Source organism: Dasypus novemcinctus, chromosome 19 (genome assembly GCF_030445035.2).
Source record: "Dasypus novemcinctus isolate mDasNov1 chromosome 19, mDasNov1.1.hap2, whole genome shotgun sequence".
Taxonomy (NCBI): domain Eukaryota; kingdom Metazoa; phylum Chordata; class Mammalia; order Cingulata; family Dasypodidae; genus Dasypus; species Dasypus novemcinctus.
This window is the reverse complement of record NC_080691.1, coordinates 40,326,643-40,350,971: the sequence shown is the minus strand read 5'-3', so window position 1 is coordinate 40,350,971 and position 24,329 is coordinate 40,326,643. Positions and strand designations below refer to the sequence as shown.

General features: G+C 44.0%; 2 long non-coding RNA genes across 2 annotated transcripts; both read right to left on the bottom strand.

Annotated features, from left to right (window-relative positions):
• Window positions 1-2,756: 2,756 nt before the first annotated feature.
• On the bottom strand, window positions 2,757-17,508 carry LOC131274604 (uncharacterized). The gene is made up of 2 exons (XR_009181884.1): window positions 17,376-17,508; window positions 2,757-5,695 (listed from the first exon to the last, which is right to left on the bottom strand). It is a non-coding gene; the product is annotated as an uncharacterized lncRNA (long non-coding RNA).
• A 2,036-nt stretch (window positions 17,509-19,544) lies between these two features.
• Window positions 19,545-23,808, bottom strand: LOC101417927 (uncharacterized). The gene is made up of 3 exons (XR_002794577.3): window positions 23,720-23,808; window positions 23,420-23,500; window positions 19,545-19,628 (listed from the first exon to the last, which is right to left on the bottom strand). It is a non-coding gene; the product is annotated as an uncharacterized lncRNA (long non-coding RNA).
• Between the last annotated feature and the right edge of the window lie 521 nt (window positions 23,809-24,329).

Genomic DNA, 24,329 nt, shown 5'->3' with positions numbered 1-24,329 from the left:
TCTTCTGTATCTATTTCTCTTTTTTGTCTTCTATTCTCATCTTTCTCCTCTAGGATTCACCAGGATTTGGTCCTGGGAACCTCTGATGTGGAGAAAGGTTCCCTGTCAATTGTGCCACCTCAGTTCCTGGTTTCTGCACTTCACCTTGACTCTTCCTTTCATCTCTCTTTTGTTGCATCATCATCTTGCTGGGCGAGTCTCTTGTGTGGGCACTGGCTCACCACGTGGGCACTTGGCTCACTGTGCAGGCACTCAGTTCACCACGTGGGCACTAGCTCACCACACAAGCACTGCCTCACCACGCAGGCACTCACACAGGCACTCAGCTCGCCACACGGGCACTTGGGCGGGCACTTGGCTTGTTGCTTGGGTGCTCAGCTCACCACACAGGCACTCATGTGGGCACTCAGCTCACCGCATGGGCACTCAGCTTGCTGTGTAGGCACTCAGCTCACCACATGGGCACTTGGCTTGCCACGCAGGCGTGCTTTTTCTTCTTTTTCACCAGGAGGTCCCAGGGATTGAACCTGGGTCCTCCCATATGGTAGCCAGAGGCCTTATCAATTGAGCCACATCCACTTCCCTTATTCCTGATTTTAAAGAGAAAGTTTCCAATGTTCCACCATTAAGTAGGATGTTAGCTGTGGGCTTTTCATATATGCCATTTATTATGTTGAGAAAGTTTTCCTCTATTCCTAGTTTTCTGAGTGTTTATATTGTGAAAGGATGTTGGATTTTGTCAAATGCTTTTTCTGCATTAATCGAGGTGATTGTATGTTTTTTTTTCTCTTAATTCTATTAATACAGTGTATTATATTGATTGATTTCCTTATGTTGAGCCATCCTTGCACTCTTGGAAATAAATCCCATTTGGTCAGGGTGTGTAATCTTTTAATATACTGTTGGACTTGGTTTGCCAGTATTTTGTTGAGAATTTTTGCATCTATATTCATATGGGATATATGTCTATAATTTTCTTTTCTTATGCTGTCCTTATATGGCCTTGATATCAGGGTAACGATGACCTCATAGAATAAATTAACTTGGAAGTAATCCTTCCTTTTCCATTTTTTTTGAAAAATTTGAGAAGAATTGGTGTTAAATCTTTAAATATTTGGTAAAAATCATCAATGAAACCATCTGATCTTGGACTTTTCTCTGCTGATAGGTTTTTGGTTGCTGATTCAATCTCTTTACCTGTTATAGGTTTGTTGAGATTCTCTATTTTTCTTTGTGTCAGATTAGGTAATTTGTAAGTTTCTAGGAATTTGCCCATTTCATCTAGATTTTCTAATTTGTTGGGAATAAAGCTGTTCATAGTACCCTCATGTGCCTTTTTATTTCTGTAGGGTCAGTAGTAATGTCTTCACTTTTACTACTGATTTTAGTCATGTGTCTTCTTTTTTTTTGGTCAGCCTGGCTAAAAGTTTTACTCTTCAAAAAACCAACTATTGGTTTTGTTGATTCTATTGTTTTTCTTTTTCTTTCTTTTTTTTAAGATTTTTTAAAAAATTTCTCTCTCTTCCTTTCCTGCCCTGCCTCCCGCCCCCTGTCCCCCACCCCCCGCCGGTTGTATCCATTTGCTGTGTGGTCTTCTGTGTTCCCTTGTATTCTTGTCAGCAGCACCCAGACTCTGTGTCTTGTTTTGTTGCGTCATCTTGCTGCGACAGCTCTCCGTATGTGCGGCACCATTCCTGGGCAGGCTGCATTTTTTTCACCCTGGGCGGCTTTCTTTATGGGGCACACTCCTTGTGTGTGGGGCTCCCCTAAGCGGGGACACCCCTGTGTGGCAGGGCAGTCCTTGCACACATCAGCACTACGCATGGGCCAGCTCATCACACGGGCCAGGAGGTCCTGGGTTTGAACCTTGGACCTCCCGTGTGGTAGGCAGATGCCCTATCCATTGGGCCAAATCCACTTCCCTCTCTATTGTTTCTCTCTTCTCTTTATTTCATTTAACTCTGCTCTAATATTTACTATTCCCTGCCTTCTATGGCTTTGGGTTTAGTTTGCTCTTCTCACTCTAGTTTCTTTAAGTGTTGATTTAGGTTAGTGATTTGTGATCTTTTTTCTTTTTTAATGTAGGCACTTAGAGCTATATATTTTCCACTGAGCCCTGCCTTTGCTGAGTCATCTAAGTTTTGGTGTTTTGTGCTTTTATTTTTCGTCCATCTCAAGATATTTCCTAACTTCCCTTATGATTTCTCTTTGACCCACTGGCTGTTTAATAGTGTGTTAATTTCCACATATTTGTAAAATTTCCAATTTTCTTTCTTTACTGATTTCTAGCTTTATTCCACTGTGATCTGAAAAGATAATTTGTATGATTTCAATAATTTAAAATTTATTGAGAAGCGGACTTGGCCCAATGGATAGGGCATCTGCCTACCACATGGGATGTCTGCGGTTCAAACCCCGGGCCTCCTTGATCTGTGTGGAGCTGGCCCATGCACAGTGCTGATGCGCACAAGGAGTGCCCTGCCACGCAGGGGTGTCCCCCACATAGGGGAGCCCCACGCGCAAGGAGTGTGCCCTGTAAGGAGAGCTGCCCGGTGTGAAAGAAAGTGCAGCCTGCCCAGGAGTGGTGCTGCACACACGGAGAGCTGACACAAGATGACACAACAAAGAGAGACACAGATTCCTGGTGCCACTGATAAGGATAGAAGCGGTCACAGAAGAACACACAGTGAATGGACACAGAGAGCAGACAACTGTGGGGGGGGGGGGAGAAGGGGAGAGAAATAAATAAATACATCTTTAAAAAAAAAAGTAAAATTTATTAAGATTTAATTTGTGGCCTAATGTATGGTTTATCCTGGAAAATATTCCATATCCATTTGGGAAGAATGTGTATTCTGCTATTGTTGGGTAGAGTGTTCTATATTTGTCCATTTGGTCTAATTGGTTAAGTGTTGTTCAAGTCCTCTCTTTCCTTATTGATTTTCTACTTAAATGTTCTATCAATTATTGAAAGTGGTATACTGAAGTATCCAATTATTTTTGTAGAACTATCTATTTTCTCCCTTCAATTATGTCAATTTTTGCTATATGGATCTCTGTTGTGAAGTGCATTATCTGTTTATAATTGTTATAATTCCTGTTGGATTGAAACTTTTGTCAATATATACTACCCTTGTCTCTTGTAATCTGCTTTTGACTTAAACTCTATTTTGTCTGACAATAATATAGGCACTCTAGCTGTCTTCTGATTACTGTTTGAATGGAATATCTTTTTCCACCCTTTTATTTTCAACAACTTCATGTCTTTGTATCTAAAGTGAGTCTCTTGTAGACAGCATATAAATGGATCATGCTTTTTCATCTAATGTGCCAATCTCTGCCTTTTAATAGGGGAGTTTAATCCATTGATATTTAAGGTAATAACTGAAAAGGAAGAATTTTTTCTGACATTTAGCTATTTGTTTTCTGTATGTCATGGATGTTTTTGTACCTCAATTACTCCATAATTGCCTTTTTTTTTAATTTAGTTGCTTTTTTGTAGTATATCAATTTGATTCCCTTTCTTCCTTTTCTCTTTATTTTTCAGTTTCTTTTATAGTGGTTACCTCTGTAATAATGAACATATTGAACTAATAACAACCTAGTTCAACTAGTACCAGCCTAGTTAGTTTCAGTAGTATCTCCATTTTTTTAAAGATTTATTTTATTTCTCCCCACCCCATTTGTGCTTGCTGTCTGCCCTCTGTGTCTGTTTGTTGTGTGCTCGTCTGCTTTTTAGGAGGCACTGGGAACTAAATCCAGGACCTTCCATGTGGGAGGGAAGTGCCCAATCACTTCAGCTACCTCTGTTCCCTGCTTGTATCTCTCATTGCGTTTCCTTGTTGTGTGTCTTTGTTGCATCATCTTGTTGCATCAGCTCATCATGCAGGCTTGTTGCATCAACTTGCTGTCTTGTTTGCCTTCTTTAGGATGCACCAGGAACCAAACCCAGGGCCTCCCATGTGGTAGATATGTACTCAACTGCTTGAGCCACATTCACTGCCCTCTCCATTTTTTAAATAAGATTTATTTATTCTCCCCCCATTGTTTTTGTGTTCACTGTCTTCTGTGTCCATTTGCTGTGTGTTCTTCTGTGTCTGCTTGTCTTCTCTTCATTTTTTAAAGATTTATTTATTTATTCCCCCTTCCCCCTCCCCACCCCCAGCCCTGCTGTTTTTGTTGTCTATGTCCATTTGCTATGTGATCTTCTGTATCTATTTATCTTTTTGTCTTTTCTTCTCATTTTTTCTCCTCTAAGATTCACCAGGATTTGATCCTGGGGACCTCTGATGTGGAGAGAAGTACCCTGTCAGCTGTGCCACCTCAGTTCCTGGTTTCTGCTGCACTTCACCTTGATTCTCTCCTTTGTCTCTCTTTTGTTGCATCATCTAGCTGCATGACTCACTTGCATGGGCACTCGCTCATTGCATGGGCACTCAGCTTGCTGTGAGAGCACTGGCTCACTGCACAGGCACTTGTGTGGGCACTTGGCTCACCACACAGGTACTTGGCTCACCACATGGGCACTCAGCTCGCCATGTGGGGACATTGCTTACCACACAGGCACTGGCTCACCAGGCAGGCATGTTTTCTCTCCCAGGAGGGACTGAACCTGGGCCCTACCATATGGTAGGTGGAAGCCCCATCTGCCTCCTTTGTCTTCTCTTTAGGCAGCACCTGGAACTGATCTTGGGGCCTTTTGGAGTGGGAGATAGGCACTCAATCTCTGTGCCACTTCAGCTCCCTGGTCTGCTGCATCTCTTATTGTCTCTCTTCTGTGTCTCTTTTTATTACGTCATCTTGCTGCACCAGCTCTTCCGCCCATGCCAGTGCTCCATTCGAGTCAGCTCTTCTATGTGGACCAGCACTCCTGAGCGGGTTAGCACTTCATGAAGGCCAGCTCGCTGCATGGGCCAGCCTGCCTTCACCAGGAGGCCCCAGGAATCAAACACTGGACCTCCTATATGGTAGACAGGAGCTCAATCACTTGAGCCACATCTGCTTCCCTCATTTTTTTAAAAATAATTTTTAAAAAAGATTTATTTATACCCCCTCCTCATTTGCGCTCACTATCTGCTCTCTCTATCCATCCCCTGTGTGCTCTCTGTGTCTGCTCATCTTCTCTTTAGGAGGCACCAGGAACTGAACCCAGGACCTCCCATGTGATAGGCAGGAGCTCATGATGCTCATGATGAGCCCCTCCTCTGGCAGAGGGTGGGAGAGAAAAGGAGGCCTGGGGAAGCCCAGCTCCACTGTGGGGCTCAGGGACTGTGTTCACCATGGCCTGGACTCCTCTCCTCTTCATGCTCCTCTGTCACTGCTTAGGTAGTGACAGGCCTCAGAAACCTGGGGCAGATTTCCCAGGCTGGTTCAGCTCCTCTAGCTCAGACAGCTCAGACTGATCCCTGACCCAGCACCCTTGCATGTCTGTATTTGATGTTTCTCTCTCCCAGCCTGTGTTGACTGAGCCAAATCCACTTTCCTCCTTCATTTTTGAAAAACAATTTTGCTGGATATAGAATTCTTGGTTGACAGTTTTTTCTTTAAGGACTTTAACTATGTGATCCCACTGTCTTCTGGTCTCCATGGTTTCTGATGAGAAATCCTCTTTTAATCTTATTGGAGTGGATGTAGCTCAAGTGGTTGGGCACCCACCTCCCACAAGGGAGGTTCTGGGTTCATTTCCTGGTGCCTCCTGAAAAAAACAAAGACAAACAATAAGCAAAACAAACAAGGGGACCAACTCAGGGAAGATGATGTGGCTCGGTGGTTGAGCGCTGGCTCCCCATAGATGAAGTCCCAGAGAAGCAGGCTAGTTTAGGAAATGAAAAGACAAATCTGGAACCTGGCAGAAAATCACAGCCAAGGAATCCTCCCTGAGGGAAAGACCCCACACCTTTTTTTTACCCTGTTTTTGCCCTTTCTCACTCTGCCTGGACCAGAGTGTACTTGTGGACAAGCCCACAGGTATACCTGGGACCCATAATCTGTTATTTTCTCCCATTTCTTTTCTCTCATTTTCTTAATAAACTACTGGCCTAATTAAGCTGCAAGTACTTAAGTTCTTTTTTATAACATAGCCAAGAACCTAGAGAAAATCCGGCTACATTTTTTGGCAAAGCCACCCAGGAGAAAGGTATTGGACAGTCTAAACTATTAACTACAGCCTATTTAATGCCCTGTTTTGGTTATCCATTTTAGATGGGTTCCCCTACAGGCCCCCACAGGACATAATCCTGGGCCAAGGGAGGGGCTGGGGCATGGGACTGCTCGACCTGACCCTGGCTGGGAGGGTAGGGGCTCTGGGCAAGACCTCAAAGTAGGACGCTGCCTAGACAGGTGTTCCCAGGCCAACCTCTGGGCACAGTAGAGCCACCTTTTCCAGCCCGAATGGGGCTTCTCCACTCTAAAGCCCTGGTTTTGTTAGCAGCTGCAGGCCTTGCTCCTGGTGCAGGCTGCCACTGTTTTTCCTGCCCTTGCCCCTTGGCAGCAGCAGCTATGGCAGAAGGCTGGGGGCTTGTGCCTTCCCATGCATCTGAGCCTCACTGGCCTATCTTCCTACTGACCACACCCAGCTCCCTGGTCTGGGACAGGGTGGGAAAGTGGCTGAGAGCAGGGCCAAGAGTGGGTGCTGTGGGGCAGCCCGTGTTCCCTTTTCCAGTGGTTTCATGCATGGACCAAGAGCTGTGTCCTAATTCACCTTGACTCCACATTTAATCTTCCTACTTCCTATTATTGAATTTTTTTAAAAAAGATTTTTATTTATTTCTCTCCCCTCTCCCTGTTCCCTGCTTTCCGTGTCCATTTGCTGTGTGTTCTTCTGTATCTGCTTGTATCCTCATTAGGCAGCTCCAGGAACAAATCCTGAGACCTTTCAGAGTGGGAGAGAGGTGATTACTGCCTTGCACCACCTTGGCTCCGTTTTGCTAAGTCTTCTTATTTTCTCCCCACTGTGTCTCCTGTTGCATCATCTTGTAGCACCAGCTCTCCACATTGGCCGGCACTCCTTCGTGGGGCAGCTTTCCCATGTGGGGTGGCTTTCCTGTGCAGGGCGGCATTCCCACGTGGGCCAGCACTCCACGTGGGCCAGCTTGCCTTCACCAGGAGGCCCTGGGCATCGAACCCTGGACCTCCTATTTGGTAGACAGGAGCAGGAGCCCAATTGATTGAGCCACATCCATTTCCCCTACTGAATTTCTCATTTCGGATTTGTAAAATGCTTTGGAATATTTTAGAAACTGAAGATGCATATGCTAGTGAACTTTTGGTCCTATCCAGGGAGGGAAGAAGTTATTGTCGCAGGGCCCTGGAGGCCTGTTAGGTGGAACAATTGATCTCTAATTTCTTAATGAGCCTTTGATGTCTGGTTTAGCTGTAAAATTCCCAGGACATAAAGCCATAAAATGAGACTGCTTTCAAGAATTTATAAGAATAGGTGGAAAAAGAGGGGTTTTCAAGCCCCCTTTTCCAGGAAAAATCATGTGCGCAGCTTGGAAGCTTTGGTCCAGAATCTAGCCTGGGCATTTCCCAAGCCTAGGTTACCCCAGGAACACCTAGCAGCAAGGGCTCTATGATTCCCAGGATGGCGGGAACCAGAGCAATAACTCTGAACATCCCCCAGGACTTAAGCAGCTTGAGCACTTCAGTTCAGAGAGCAGCTAAATGTCTGCCAAAACTTAAATGGATTGGGAGCTTCAGTTTGGAGGGTTAAAAAGGTTTAGTCAGACTTGGACTCTGGGACACCAGACTAATAAAATTGTTCTAGTTGCTTGGTTAATAAAAGTGCCTCTTTCTCTTAAAACAATGCGCATGATCTCTAGGCTACCAGCAGATACTCCATAGGATGTCTTCTCAGGGATGGGGAAAACTTGCCTACTGTTGGTCTATGTGGCCACAGTGTGGCATAAAGCAGCCTCTGTATGGGACCCTGAATTCCAGTTAAATCTGTATAAGAAAAAGGAGAGGACAAATAGATTTGAGGGTCAGAAACTTTGTGGTCATGTCTCCTTAAAGAGATGAGAAAATGCACTCAAACTTTCATTAACTCTCTTTTAGAAAAAGCCTTCTCAGTTTTAAACTCAGTTGTGCCTAATAAGGAGAGTGAGTGGGGATCAAGATCTAGGCTATTTAGTAAACACCTCATATGCCATCAATTAAGATAAAAAAGTTCCTAGAAAATGCTAAGGGCATAAAATTCTTCTGTTTTAATCTGTGCTTATAGGTGGGAGGGAGGGGCAACATACAAACATGGGAGAGTGCCAGAAGTTCATTGAGAACTAAATGTTGAGTAAAACGTATCAAAGTATAAGTAGGAGGGTTACCTGGTTAGGACGCTCAGGGGGTATGGTCTGATGCGGGACGGACTCTGGAGGGAATAGCTGAAGGCTCATTTTGCCAAGGTGGGTTCTACCATTGGGTGGGGTGGACCCATATCCTGGGGAAGACTAATGCCGTCGAATAGAGAGAACTGTATCTCTCGTGAGAAAGGATGGCTCCCAGGGCATTAGATTGGCAGGCGTTGTGGGCCCTAAGGGGAGGGGAAAATGGACGTGCAATGGATGGAACAAAGGTAAATAAGGGGGCAAAAGAGGAGTTATGTGAGAGTACACGAGGATGAATATAAAACAGCTAATATTACACCAAAAACATACAGGGGACGACAGACTAATAACGAAAACCATAAGACAAAACATAGGATAACTAAAAAATTTAGAAAACTGTACAACCTAAAGTATGGACCACATAGTAAGCACAAATGTTACCTTGTTTGAAAACTATAGTTTCGGAATCTGTACATCAGTTTCAGGAAATATGATATGAATAAGTTAAAAGATTATTGCTGTGGAAGGGAAAAGGTTTTATGGTGGATCTGGGGAAATACTGTATATTGTATATATGAATTTTGGTGATCTAAGACTCTTCTGAAGCTGGCATTATGTTGGGATTCACTTTACGGGAAGTTTTGGATCACAGAGTGGTTCAACAATGGCAGCGGAGGAATACTGATATGGGATGTTATTGACAGGATATATATGGTTGACAGGGAGTTATACAGGGCATATGCCCAGGGTATATGGTAATGTCTATATATACTCATAGTGGAAACAATTAAAAACAACAGCTGGGGGGGTACTGGGCTCCTGGCCGGGGGGGTCACTGTTGTGGGCCCTGGGAGAGCAGCGGCAATCCTCCAGGTGCAACGGCAAGAACCAGGAAGGAAGGAGGGCCCAACAGTGGGCTCTTGATACTAATGGCTACACTTTTGAGCCTATGCACCTGCAATAAGAACAAGGCCTAGAGTAGCATTGTGCCTGGGGGTTTCCTCCTGACAGCCTTCATGTTACTCAAATGTGGCCACTCTCACAGCCAAACTCAGCGTGTAGATGTGATGCATTCCCCCCAGCGTGGGACACGACACCCGGGGATGAGCCTCCCTGGCACCGAGGGATCACTACCACATACCAGCTGAAGAAGCAACTAGAAAATGACCTTGAATTAAAGATTCAATGCGGAACAGCAGAATATACCTGTCTACATATAATAACATGACTTCGGGAAGCGGTTTGACCTAATGTAAGGGGGAAATGGAAAGGAGAAATGAGATTATAAGGCTGTGAGTCTCTAAAAAAGAGTCTGGAGGTTGTCAGAAGGAATACCCCTATGTACAACTGAACAGAGTCTAAGAGACAGATAAGGTAGATACAACCCCAGGTATTGGTTCTTTTGAGGGATAAAGAGACCCACGGGTTCTATGGTCATGGCAGAAGGGGTTCACTGCCATGACAGATGGCCCTTCTTTGGAGCTGGTGTTCCTGCGTGATGGAAATGGACTCAGAGGGGATCTCTTTTCACAAGACTTGCATGCTACTTTATTGGAATTGTAGTTGGTGCTGGGTTTAAGATATATGTAGGGGATTTGAATCTCTGGACTGATAATATGATACCCAGGCCCAGAGCCTCAACAGACTTCAGCTCCTACACTTTGACTTATTGGACTTACTCCACTCAGCTAACATGGAGTTGAAGAAGGTCAACCACCACAACATGGAGCCTAGAGTGTCTACAACTAGAAGCGGGAAGAGTGCATCCAGTACCCATGTGCAATCTAAGCCCTCACTTGACATAGGTGTGCAATGGACACAACCAATCCAATGTCCACAGAGAAAATGTGGAATGGGTGTGGGAACGGTAGCCATGGGGGCTGCTGGGTGTGGGGAACGGGAGGAAGAGATGAGATGTGGAGGCGTTTTCGGGACGTGGAGTTGTCCTGGATAGTGCTTCACAGACAATTACGGGACACTGTAGATCCCCCCAGGGCCCACTGGATGGAACGTGAGAGAGTCTGGGCTATGATGTGGACCATTGACTATGGGGTGCAGTGATGCTCAGAGATGAACTTACCAGGTGCAATGGATGTATCACGATGATGGGAGAGAGTGTTGCTGTGGGGGGAGTGGGGGGCGGGGGCGGTGGGGTTGAATGGGACCTCATATATATTTTTTAATGTAATTAAAAAATAATAATAATAAATAAATATTAAAAAAAAAATAATCTGTGCTTAACTTTGTGTTTAACTTTGTCAGTCTGCTTGTGACTAGGAAATCAAATTTGAGGTTTGCCTGTTACAAACTGAATAAAGGTGAAAGGTAACCTAAAAATGAGTCTTTAAATGTCACTACTGCCTTGCAATTGGATTTGATGTACAAATCACAAGTGGAATTGGTTCACCTTCTAGAAAAGCAGAAAAACTTAGCAAAGTTGTTACTAGCAAAATTCTTGTGGGTTAGTTAATAAAGGGCCCAATTTGTTTTAAAGCAGAAACGTACTAGAAATTGTACCTAAGAGTTAAGATCATTATATAGATGCCTTTATATGATAAAACAGAAGGATAATATCTGAAATTTCTATAACTGAGTGGATTTCGCTTAGACTTCAGCTATGGTAATGGTAATCTTCAACTAATTTACCTTTGATTATGGTTGCTTCAGGTCTAGCCTCACCCTTTGCCTTTGCTTATGGTTTTTTCATGACAACTTCTGCCCTCTATGGCTCAGGGAAAAGCAAACTTGAGACACCCCTGTCTCCTGTCCTTCCACTGGTATTAGTGGTCTTGGTTTCTCTCGTGACTCCAGGTGTTTGCTGCCTGATCAATTCTTGACCCTCAGGGTTGGACGTCCACTCTTCCAGTTTAGTGGCTGAGGATTGGGAACTGTTGGGGTTCCTAAAAGTAGCAATTCATGAGAGAACCCAGTTTCCCTGAGGTCTCAATGACTCTGAATGTATACTGGAATTAGTATTTTTTCATCTAATGTCTGCCAAAGGCAAAATGGAAAATAAGCAAAGCTCTAAAGAAAAGGAAAATGTTGCAAATTGTATTTTAAAGCAATGAGGACTTTTTGGTTATAAGACAATAATTAAAGAACAACATTTTTGTGCAAAACTGCATGGTCACAGTGCAAATTAGAAACCTTAATTGATAATAATGGCAAAAAGTAACTTCATAGCAGGGAAACCTGTCAGAAGCCACCTCAATCTGCATATTCAAGTGGTGGTAATGAATTCCATTGGGAATCTTCAGTTTTCATAAAATAATTAAGAAAGTAGTTTTCCCTGTACTGGTAAAGTAAAATACCTGTTAATTAACGTCATCATGGCAAGGGTGTAAAAGTGAAAAGCTAAATTCAGTTGATACATTGCATTGGAAGAATTTAAAAAGTGTATAAATATTAAAGGAGATAAACTTTAGTATTACCAAACTCTCTTCTGTATTTAAACCAGGACTTCAGTATATGGCATTTTGCCTCTCTATCTGAATTATTGACTAGGTTGGTCACTGATTCCTAAAACAATAAAGGTATCTACCACATCTCTGATTGTTCTCCTGAAGTGGATGGAGACTACGTTGCAGTTTTAGACTCATGTAGCAACCGGCAATGGCTCGATATGACCAGATAATGCCCCCAGACTGGCACTGTTTCATAGTGCCAAAGGGCACTACGCACCAGGCCAGTGAAATACTGGAGCCTACCTTCCTAGTTCCTCTCTCTGATCATTGGTGCTGCAGCTTGCTGGCTGTGTGAAGGGCATATCAAGTGAAGCAATGATTACCAGAGTGAGGGATATTGAACATGTTAAAAATCCTGGTAAACTTCATTTTCTAAGTAGTAATGAAAGATGTGCTTAACCCATATCTCCCTCCTAACCCTTATTTCAGAGCCTGTCCCATTCATAGCCTGGGGAAGACTGGAAAACCCATATGCCATTCTACCAGGGCTAAGCATTTTTCCACCAAAAGGGAAACAGCAAACAAGGTGTTTAGGACCCAGTTCAGCTTAGCCCCTTCAAGATGGTCTATGTGTAACCTTTCCTCACCCAGGACCTGGGAACCAAGTTCTGATCAAAACCTGGCAGGAGAACAGACTTCACTCTCAATTACAGCCAAAATGGAAGGAACTTTACTCTGTAGTTCTAATCACTCCCATAGCTATTAAATTTAAAGGAATTGCCAGCTGGGTGCACTTATCTTGAGTGAAGCCAGCTGCCCAAGGAAGTGCCAGCTCACCAGAAGCACCTGACAGGACATACGAGTGCCAGTCACTGGACAGCCTTAAATACCTCTTCAAAGACAAAGCTAAGTACTGTCTGTGTCAAAGCCAGCTGCTCCCTCTAACTCTATCCCAAATGCCTATTGCTGGTGAGAGGGCAAGCCAGACACTCCTTAAGAAATCTAGTCTGTTTTCATTTCCTGTATTTTCTCCCTATACAATAACTAAAAGGGAAATGCCTCTTCTCATTCCCCTCTTAGCTGTCTTAGGCATAATCACCATGGAAAAGTGGGACTGGCAATTTATACCAAGCCACATGATCTATTACAATCTTTCTTTAGAGCTAACAAAGAGAAGAAACTAGCCATGCCTTTAAAGCTCTAAGAGAGCAAATGGACTTCCTTACTGCTATGGTGCTGCAAAATCGCAGGGCACTTAATATGCTAATGGAAGTACAGGGAGAAACATGCCTGTTTCTTTTTAAAAAAAAAAGCATTTATTTTTATTTCTTCCTTTCCCCCCACCATTGTCTGCTCTGTGTCTATTCGCTATGTGTTCTTCTGTGTCCACCTGCATTATCAGGTGGCACCAGGAAACTGCATCTCCTTTGTGTTGCGTCATCTTGCTGCGTCAGCTCTCTGTGTGTGTGGCACCACTCCTGGGCGGGCTGTGCTTTCTTTTTTTCCACGCGGGGCAGGGCATTCCTTGCGTGTGGGGCATCCCTGCACAGGGGTGCCCCTACATGGCCTGGCACTCCTTGAGCAAGCAACAGCACTGTGCGTGGGCCAGCTCACCACATGGGTCAGGAGGCCCTGGGGATCAAACCCTGGACCCTCCATATGGTAGATCGGTTGAGCCACGTCTGCTTCCCTGTGCCTGTTCCTTATAGGGGTTTGCTGTCTCTATGTAAATCACTCTGAAATAGTCCTAAACAGCATTCAAAACCTGCAGATAAAGCCCACAAACTTTGGAAAGATGCAGACTTTGCAGGCACCTGGTCTTTCCTATTCTTGTGGTCCAGTATTCTTTTTGTGGAACCCTATCTTCAAGATTCTAATTCAGCTTGTTTTTTCCAGAATCAACACCTTGTTAGCCATACAGGGATTTCATCCTCCTCCACTCAATGGTGCCAGATTTGTCTTCCCTCATTTGCAATAGAGTAGCAAGAGGGTTTTACACCTTGTCAGGTAGGGTCTACTGCCCCTAACCAGCAGGAAGTAATTACAGAATGACCATCATACTTTAGCACCCCTTTAAGAATAAAGGTATAAACCCTCTGATAGGGGAGTTGAAGCAGGCTAGTTTAGGGAAAGAAATGACAAATCTGGAACCTGGAAGAAAATCACGGCCATGGACATGTGGCAGTGGGAACCTTCCCTGAGGGAAAGACACCACAAAATGGCTGCTGGAAGAACCCTGTAAGAATTCCACATTTGGAATGGGATTTCATCCAGGATCAAGGAAAAGGCCAGGATATTATCAAGGGGCCTTGTCATTGTCACCCCACTCCCCACCCCCAGCACTGACAGGTGGGGTAACCAATCAAAACTGCAATCAGCTGGGACTCCTCCCCCAAGAATTAACAAGGGGAGGGGTAATTAATGGCTTAAAAAGCAAGCCAGGAGTTAAATTGACCCCTTTTACCCTTTTTTACCCTGTTTTTGCCCTTTCTTACTCTGCCTGGACCAGCAGGCAAGTACAACTGAGAATTTGTAATCTGTAACAGGAATCTGTAATCTGTAAATCAGCCCTTTTCCTCTCTCTGCCTGAATCAGCCCTCAAGTATACCTGGGACCTATATTTTTTATTTTCTCCCATTTCTCTTCTCTTATTTTCTTAATAAAGTCCTGGTCTAAATAAACGGGCACGTACTTAAATTCTTTTTTGTAACAGAGCCAAGAACCTAGGGAAAATCTGGCAACACTGGGTTCAATCCCTGTCCCCTGGTACCTCAAAAAAAAAAAAAGTCTTATTGAGGATCCTTTGTATATGAGAGGTCACTTCTCTCTTGCTGCTTTCAAAATCCTCTCTTTGACTTTGGATTTTGACAGTTTCAATATAATGTGCTATAGCAGTTTGATATAGTTATGAATTCCAAAAATAGACATTGGATTATGTTTATAATCTGGTCTGTATCTGGGCATGATTAAGTTATGATTAGGGCTTTGATTGGGCCATGTCATTAGGGTGTTGAGACCCCACCTCTTAGTGGGTGGGGATACACAGATAAAAGACATGGCAAGATACAGAGTTGGAGGCATTTTGATGTTGGAGTTTTGATTTGGAGTTTGATGCTGGAGTCTTGAGCTGGAGCCCTGAGCTGGAGTCCCAGGAAGTAAGCACATAGAGGGGGAAGCGGACTTGGCCCAATGGATAGGGCGTCCACCTACCACATGGAAGGTCTGCGGTTCAAACCCTGAGCCTCCTTGACCCATGTGGAGCTGGCCCATGTGCAGTGCTGATGTGCGCAAGGAGTGCCGTGCCACGCAGGGGTGTCCCCCACATAGGGGAGCCCCACGCACAAGGACTGTACCCCATAAGGAGAGCCACCGAGCACGAAAGAAAGTGCAGCCTGCCCAAGAATGGTGCCACACTCATGGAGAGCAGACACAACAAGTTGATGCAACAAAAAGAAACACAGATTACCAGTGCCGCTGATAAGGATAGAAGTGGTCAAAGAAGAACACACAGCAAATGGACACAGAGAGCAGACAACTGGGGGAGGGGGGGAGGGGAGAGAAATAAATAAAAATTAAATCTTAAAAAAAAAAAAGCACATAGAGGAAAGAGAAGCAAGTCCTGGGAAGAGAGGACTTGAGCCAGGAGAAGAACACAGAGGAATAGGGACCGCTCCTTAGACAAGGCAGAAACCCCGGGGAGAGAGAGACAGAGCCATTCACCTGATTGTCTACAGCAGACCTTGTGGAGAAACCAGAGGACCTGAGCCCAGAGAGAAGCAAGACTTGGGAAGGGAGGAATGCAGGAAGCCTGAACCCTGGCAGATGCTGGCAGCCATCTTGCTCTAACACATGGAAATAGACTTTGTTGAGGGAAGTAACTTATGCTTTACGGCCTGGTATCTGTAAGCTCTTACCTGAAATAAATACCCTTTATAAAAGCCAGCAGATTTCTGTTATTTTGCATCAGCAGCCCTTTGGCTGACTGATACATTGCCTTAGTGTAGAACTCTTAAAGTCTATCCTGCTTGGAATTCATTGAGATTCCTGGTCATGTATATTCATGTCTCTCATCAGATGTGAGAAGTTTTTGGCCATTATTTCTTCAGATTCCCTTTCTGTCCCTTTCTCTCTTTTATCTTTATGGGACTCCAATAATGAGTATGTTGGTATACCTGATGGTGTCCCACAGATCCCTAGGCTCTATTCATTTTTCTTCACTTTATTTTTTCCTTCTATTCCTCACATTTGATAATTTCAACTGTTTTGTCTTCAAGTTAATTGATTTCCTCTTCTGTCTGTTCAAATATGGTTTTGAATCTGTTTAATGAATTTTCATTTACTGTACTTTGCAACTCTAAAATTTGTTTGGTTCCTTTTTAGAATTTCCATCTCTTTATTTTGCTCAGACAATGTTTTCCCAGGTTCCTTTAGTTCTTTGTATATAGGCTCATTGAACATATTTAAGCCCATTGATTTAAAGTTTTTGACTAATAATTCCAATGTATGGGCTTTCTTACAAATTCTTTTTTTCTCTGAATGAGCCATACTTTCTTTTTTGTGTGTTTTGTAATTTTTTATTGAGAACAGGGCTTTCTGAGTATTACGTTACTATAACTCTGGAAATCACTATTTCTCCCTCTCCTTTGGGATTGCTAGATTTTTGTTGTGGTTGAGGTCTGGAGCCATCCATTTATGACTTTTTCAACCAATTTTTTTTCTTCTAATCAGGGAATGGAAAGAGGAAAGGGGAAGAAAAAAAAAAGCACTGCCTGTTTGAGTCTCCTCTGCTACTTTTGCCTGAGTGGAGTTGGAACAATGGCTGCCTTCAAAACTGCCTCCCCCAGTGATCTTAAGTAGCTGCTCAATGCAGTGATCAGAGATTGGACCACACACACCTGGATTTTGGAGCACCAGGTCTTAGTATCCCACCCTGGCACCAGGCTGCAGTCTCCATTGCTTTCTCCCATCTGCCACACAGCTGGAGGTTGGTGGGCAGGGAGTAGCTGATGCATGAAAGGTGACATTCACCAGTATTTACCATAATTTACCAGTATTTTCCTCTAGCTCTTCCCTGTATGCTGCACAATGTTCCACTAGACTCCATAGTTTCAAAATAGATGATTCAGAGAGTTCCTGCCCGTTCAATAGTTGTTTTGGTGGAATGAAAGATTCCTAGAGCTTCTTACCGCATCATCTTCCTGCAATTCTCCTGAGAATATTTTTAAGTGCATTCCATTATGTAAGAAAATAAGAGGCATAGGCCTTTCCACAGTCCCTGAAGCTTTTACATTCATCAGATCCTTATTTTAATAAAAATGTCACTCAATGTCCGTGGTATGAGCCCGTCTTTTCTACTGGATAGCTTAATGATGGATGCCATAGATTCCTACCTACTTTCAGGAATTAGAACAGTCTCCAGTATTTCAGATTATTGTAAATGTTTATACACACAAAAAATTTAAAAATGTTCATTTCAAGCTCCCCTTCACAACTCTTGCTTTGTCCCTTCCCAGCGACACTAGACCTGGCCGAGGCCCTGAATACTTGCATGGAGGGTGGGGGCAATATGTTCTCCCTCTGCCACTTCCCTACTCATTCCTCTTTGCTGGCAGGACTGGAAGCAGGGATGGGGAGGCAAAGATTTTCCTACCTGACAGCTTTGGGGAGTGACAGTCTCTCTGGTGATAGCTGCCATTCTTTAAAACTAATTGGGTATTGTCTTCCTCTGTAGCAACATCTGAAAACTGGTTCTCTTGTGCAGAACCTTTCTGAGTCTCAGATTCCGTATCTGAAATGGAAATAATACAAACTACCTCACACTGGTGATAGTGAAAACAGGTGGGAACATTGTCAACTATAAAGCATTATATAAATATTAGCTGTTACTATTATTCCTTTAAGGAGTCTATTATTTTAAGTGATTACTGGATACCTCTATAACCGGATTTTGTCTAGGTTCTTGACTATGCTGCAGAAATGAATTTCAAGAGCATGCTAGGTGAGTTAGGCCAGTAATTTATTAAGGTAGAGAGGGAAGAGAAATGGGAGAAAATAACAGATCACAGGTCCCAAGTAGGGAGGAAGGGGCTGAAAAGTGATAAAACAGGTTGATTTACAGACTATGATTTCCCATTATAGATATAAATCCCCAGGTTTACTTGTATAGTGATCCAGGCAGGGGAGAAGGCAGCCAGAATTAGGGTTCAAAGGCAAGAGAGCATGTTCAGGCCTTGCACCTGCTTTTTGAACTGTTAATTATTCCACCCTTTTGCTAATGGCATAGGAGGAGTCCCAGCTGTTTGTTTTGATTGATTACCCCACCCATCAATCTCCTGGGAGGGTCAAATGGTAAAGTCCTTGGGGAATACCCGGAGCTTCTCCTGACTTCCGGAGGAAATCTTGTTCTGAATGGCAGAATCTTGTGATGGGGGTCTTCCAGCAGCCATCTTGGGGTTATTGATGTCCACGTGGATTCTTTGCGAGGTTCCAGATTCATCTACTGATTCCCTATCTTACTAGCCGGCCTCACCTCCACTTAGAAATCAACCTGTTCTTATACCAATCTTCCCCATCTCAGTAAAGGCCAACACTTTTCTTCCAGTGACATAGGTAAAACTTTGTAGGTAGCCTTAGTGCTCTCCTTCTCTCACATCCAATGTCCAATCTATCAGCAAACCGTACTGGCTGTACCTTAAAACTATATCTAGGGAAGTGGATGTGGCTCAAATGATAGAGCTTCTGCCTACCATATGTGAAGACCTGGGTTTGATCCCTGGGGCCTCCTGGTGAGGCCTCCTGGTGAAAAAAAGAGAAAATGTGCCTGCACAAGTGTCCGCATGGTGAGCCACTGCCCTACGCAAATGAGCCATGCAGCACGATATGACACATCAAAAGAGAGACAAAGGGAGAATCAAGGTGAAGCACAGCAGAAACCAGGAACTTGATGTGCAATTGACAGGGAACCTCCTTCCCCATCAGAGCTCTCCAGGATTGAATCCTAGAGGAGAGAAAATGAGAAGACAACACAGACAGCAAAAACAGCAGGGTGGGAAGAGGGGAAGGGGGAAAATAAATAAATAAATCTTTTTAAAAAAGCAAACAAAAAAAAAAACACTGTATCTGGAAATCTACCACTTCTTTACAATTTTATCCCATCCAAGCTACTGTCATCTTTCTCCTATAACAGTCCTTCAACAGTCCTCCTCCAAGATCTACCCTGGGAGCAGTTTCCACACCACAGTCTTCTAGTGTAATTTGGTTCATGTTACTTTTGACTTCTTCATATTATTTTCAGCTTTTCCATCTCAGTCAGATGGGAATCCAAGGTGCACAAGGCCCCATATGATCTAGTTCCTGGTTACCTCATTAATTTTGCTACTATCTCATTCATCCAGCTCCAGCCACATGGTCTCCTGCTGTTCCTCGCTCAAGTCAAGCATGCTGGTGCCTCAAGGCCTTTGCACTCTCTAATCCCTCAGACTGGAATTCTCTTTTTCCACTAGCCACAGGGCTTGCTTCCTTGCCATCTTCTGGCCTCTAGTCAAGTATCACCTCAATAGAGAAGTTTTCCCTAAACACCAAATTTAAAACAACACATTCCTGTCCTTTCCCTTTTCCCTGCTCTGTTTTTCTTCTTAGCATTTAGCACCTCTGACACCTATTTATTTATGATCTGCCTTTCTCCATTAGAAAACCAACTGCACACAAGTAGGACCTTGTCCACTGTTGCATCCCCAGTACCCAATACAGAAACAAACTCCTCCCAAACATTTCTTTATAATGACTGTCTCACAGTTACACCTACCCAATACAGTAGTAATTTTCATGTCCTGGGGTTCTTTTGGATTCAGTTGTCTTCCTCATGTGTTGTCTTCCTCATGTGTCTCATGCTTACCCCGATGTCCTGAAGGGAACAAAACCTTATTTTCCATGCTCAACTTTAAATGGAATTACCCCAGGGTTTGGAGTTGGAGAGGAGACGGGGATAAGCCTTTAGTGTCTGGCCATCTTTTACCGTCTTCCTGATGCCTGAAGCCATCTGGAGTCTGGAGAGTAAAACACTGCCACAGTCCACTTAATGGGAAGAAATGTAGTGGAAGAGACAAGTGTAAACAACTGATAACTGTGATCTAGGAGGTGGGTTAGGTATTGAGGGAATTTGTTGTATGTATAGAGAGTAGAGAAGGAGGCCCAGTCAGAACCTGCACACAGAATTCCACAGAGTTGTTACTGATCTTAAGATTTGGTGGAAGGGGTACTATATTCAACATAAGACTATGAGCTCTGGGCACATTCCTATCTATTAATACGTTCACCACCATCCTTGCCTCAGTTTTCACAGAAACTCAGAATAAAATTCTGTAGCCTCTCTACCTCCCTGGTGACTATGTCTAACCCTACATGCTTTGTCTTAAAAGGAGAAATCACCGTCTCCATTCCCAACAGAGGGTCTGGCCCCCACATAACAACCAGCTCACATATGGGTTCAGGTGGTCACTATACTCATGGTCCTCCAGTATTGCAGGCCTGGAGGCTGCAGCTACCATCCCTGCCCTCCTGAATTTAGCTGGCAGTGGGTCATCTGCCCTGCCCCTTACACAGAAGTCTGCATTTCCCAGAACTGCTTTCAGCAAGCTGCCTCTTCCTCCTAGAACCTGCTACACTGGTTCGGGTATCCCACAACAATGTCCTTTTTTTCCATTGATAGAACTTGGCTCTAGTGCCAGTCCTCTGCCATTAGGGATATCTGCATGCAACTGCCTAAGGGCTGCCAGGAGGGGGAGCCAGAAAACTTCAGGTTCCTTAGTTAGACAAAAGAGTCAGGGATAAGAGTCCCAGATAGTTTTCTCCTCATTTAAGAGATGCAGAACCAAGTGCATTGTTAAAACTACTGCTTGTGAGGTTAAGGTGAGTGGAAAGTCAAATAGAGTTCATCCAGTAATTTATCAACAACTATTTATTAACCACCTCCTTGAACCTGATCCTTGAGAGGGTAGCACAATGCATGTAAGATATTTGGCTGGGATTCTTTTCATGTGTTATCCATGAGGGAAGGAACTGTGCCTGTTTCATCTCTGAATGCCTAGACACTCTTCCTGGAATGCAGCCAGGACTCAATAAAAATTTTCTAAACAAACATCACATAGTTACAATTTTTAAAAAGAGCCATGCATAAGATTTGCTATTTAGGTTATTATTCAACATTATTATTATAATTTAAAGATTTATTTTTAAAATTTATTTCTCTCCCCTTTCTTCCCCTCAACCTGCCCCCCCCCCCCCCCGGTTGTCTGCTGTGTCCATTCGCTGTGTGTTCTTCTGTGTCCGCTTTTATTCTTGTCAGCGGCACCTGGAATCTATGTCTCATTTTGTTGCATCATCTTGCTGTGTCAGCTCTCCGTGTGTGTAGCACCACTCCTGGGCAAGCTGCACTTTTTTCACACTGGGTGGCTGTCCTTACGGGGTGTCCTTGCGCATGGGGCTCCCCTATGCAGGGGACACCCCTGCCTGGCACGGCACTCCTTGCACACATCAGTGCTGCGTATGGGCAAGCTCATCACATGGGTCAGGAGGCCCTGGGTTTGAACCTTGGACCTTCCATGTGGTAGGTGGACGCCCTATCCGTCCACCAAATCCGCTTCCCTCACCATTATTATTTGCTGCAGTACCAAGATGGAAGAGAGAGAGTTGCTTTAATGTTCTAATGTCCCCCATGGAAGTTTTAAACAATAAGAACTTGCAGAAACATCTTTTTCAGGGGCCCAGAAAACAGTTAAATGGTTTCTGTAACAGGGCAAGCACCAAAACAAAAAAGGAAAAAAACAACAACCTAAAAATGTTAGGAAATGCACCAAAAGCATGAGCAAAAACAAAAGTAGGTAAGTTGGACTTTATCAAAATTAAAAACTTCTGTGTATCAAATGACATTAACAAGAAAACATAAACAACAGAATGGGAGAAAATATTTGGAAACCATATATCTGATAAGAGTTTAATATCCACAATATATAACTCATACAACTCAATAACAAAAAGACAAATAGGCAAAGGATCTATACCAGATCAAGATAGCAGAGTAGGGGCTTCAGGGTCCCATCCCCCAACAGAAGCTTGGAATGACCAGCAAAAACTGACAGAAACAGTTTTCTCAAAGCTGTAGAATACAGTTAAAGGACTGTAATAACTAGGTTGAGTGCTGTATCAAGAAAAAGCCTACATGAAAGGAATAGTTTCTTGTGGTGCTCTGGCTGGCTCCTCCCGTGCCTCTTACTGGCTTGGCACACAGCCGTCCTATGCTCCAAGTGTTGATCCCTAGTCTCAGTTCCAGAGGGAGCAGAGTAACCCTTGAGCACATATTATGAGCATGTATGTCTGATCCAATCTGTCTGGTGGTGACCTGAAGGACTCACTGTCTCAGAATTTACCTGTGTGTAGAAGGCAGATAGGACAAAGGATTGCTGGCTGTAGGATGTACAGTGCCTGGGACCAGGAAGAAAGTGTTTCCTAGGGAAGAGGTAATATTTGGAACCATGTATACAGTGAAATTCCTAGGGCCAAATGTGCATGCCCAAGATAAGATACATGTGCAGAATGACGAGAGAATTCTGAAAGCTGCAAAAGAGAAACACATCACGTATGAGGGAGCCTCACTAAGATTAAGTGCCAATTTCTCAAGAAGGAGTGGGATGACATATTTAAAGTGCTGAAAGATACAAATTGCCAACCAAAAATTCTATATCCAGCAAAACTTTCAAAAAGGAAAGAGAGATTAAGAATTACCAGAGGGAAGCGGACTTGGCCCAGTGGTTAGGGCGTCCGTCTACCATATGGAGGTCTGTGGTTCAAACCCTGGGCCTCCTTGACCCATGTGGAGCTGGCCTATGCGCAGTGCTGATGCGCACAAGGAGTGCTGTGCCATGCAGGGGTGTCCCCCACGTAGGGGAGCCCCATGCGCAAGAAGTGCGCCCCGTAAGGAGAGCCACCCAGCACAAAACAAAGTGCAGCCTGCCCAAGAATGGTGCTGCCCACACGGAGAGCTGACACAACAAGATGATGCAACAGAAAGAAACACAGATTCCAGTGCCGCTGACAACAACAGAAGCAGACAAAGAAGATGACGCAGCAAACAGACACAGAGAACAGAGAACCGGGGAGCAGGGGGAATGGAGAGAAATAAATAAATAAATAAATCTTAAAAAAAAAAAAAGAGTTACCAGATAGGGAAGCGGACTTGGCCCAGTGGACAGGGTGTCCATCTACCACATGGGAGGTCTGTGGTTCAAACCCCGGGCCTCCTTGACCCGTGTGGAGCTGGCCCACGTGCAGTGCTGATGCGCGCAAAGAGTGCCGTGCCACGCAGGGGTGTCCTTGCGTAGGGGAGCTCCACGCGCAAGAAGTGCACCCCGTAAGGAGAGACGCCCAGTATGAAAGAAGGTGCAGCCTGCCCAGGAATGGCACTGCACACACAGAGAGCTGACACAGCAAGAGGAAGCAACAAAAAGAAACACAGATTTCTGTGCTGCTGACAACAACAGAAGTGAACAAAAAGAAGAACATGCAATAAATGGACACAGAGAACAGACAACTGGAGTTTAATAAATAAATAAATAAAATAAAATAATTAATAAATAAATAAATAAAATAAAATAAAATAGAAATAAATAAAATAAATCCTAAAAAAAAAGAAAGAGTTACCAGATAGGGAGTAGATGTGGCTCAAGCAGTTGGGCTTCTGTTTCCCACATAGGTTGTCCTGGGTTTAGTCCCTGGTGCCTCCTGAAGAAAAAAAAAAAAAAGAGTTTCCAGATAAACAAAAACTGAGGAACTAGGTCACCACTAGATCAAACCTACAAGAAATGCTAAAGGGAGTTCTGTAGGTTGAAAAGAAAGGACACTACACAACTGACTGAAGCCACATGAAGAGCTAAAGAACTCTGGTAAAGATAATGATATGTGGGAAGCAGATGTGGCTCAAGTGATAAGGCCTCCACCTACCATATGCGAGATCCTGGGTTCGATCCCTGGGGCTTCCTGGTAAAAAAGAAGAAAAGAAAGTGCCTGCGTGCTGAGCCAAGTGCCCACACGGTGAGCCAAGTGCCCACACAGTAAGCTGAGTACCCGCATGGTGAGCTGAGTGCCCACATGGTAAGCCAGTGCCTGTGTGCTGAGCCAGTGCCTGCATGGTGAGCTGAGTGTCCACACAGCAAGCCGAGTATCCACACAGTGAGCCAGTACCTGTGCAAGTGAGTCACACAGCAAGATGATGACACAACAAAAAGAGACACGAAGGGAAGAGGCAAGGTGAAGCACAGCAGAAACCAGGAACTAATGTGATGCAATTGACAGGGAACCTCTCTCCACATCAGAGGTCCCCAGGATCAAATCCTGGTGAATCCTAGAGGGGAAAGATGAGAAGACAAAAAGAAAAACAGATACAGAAGATCACGAAGTGAATGGACACAGGCAGCAAAAACAGCAGGGCAGGGGCAGTGGGGAGGAGGAGGGGAAGAAAAAGAAATAAAGTGCATTTCTAAGAAAGAAAAAGATAATGATATGGGTAATATAAATACCAGTAGTATTGTATTTTCTAATTTGTAACTCCACT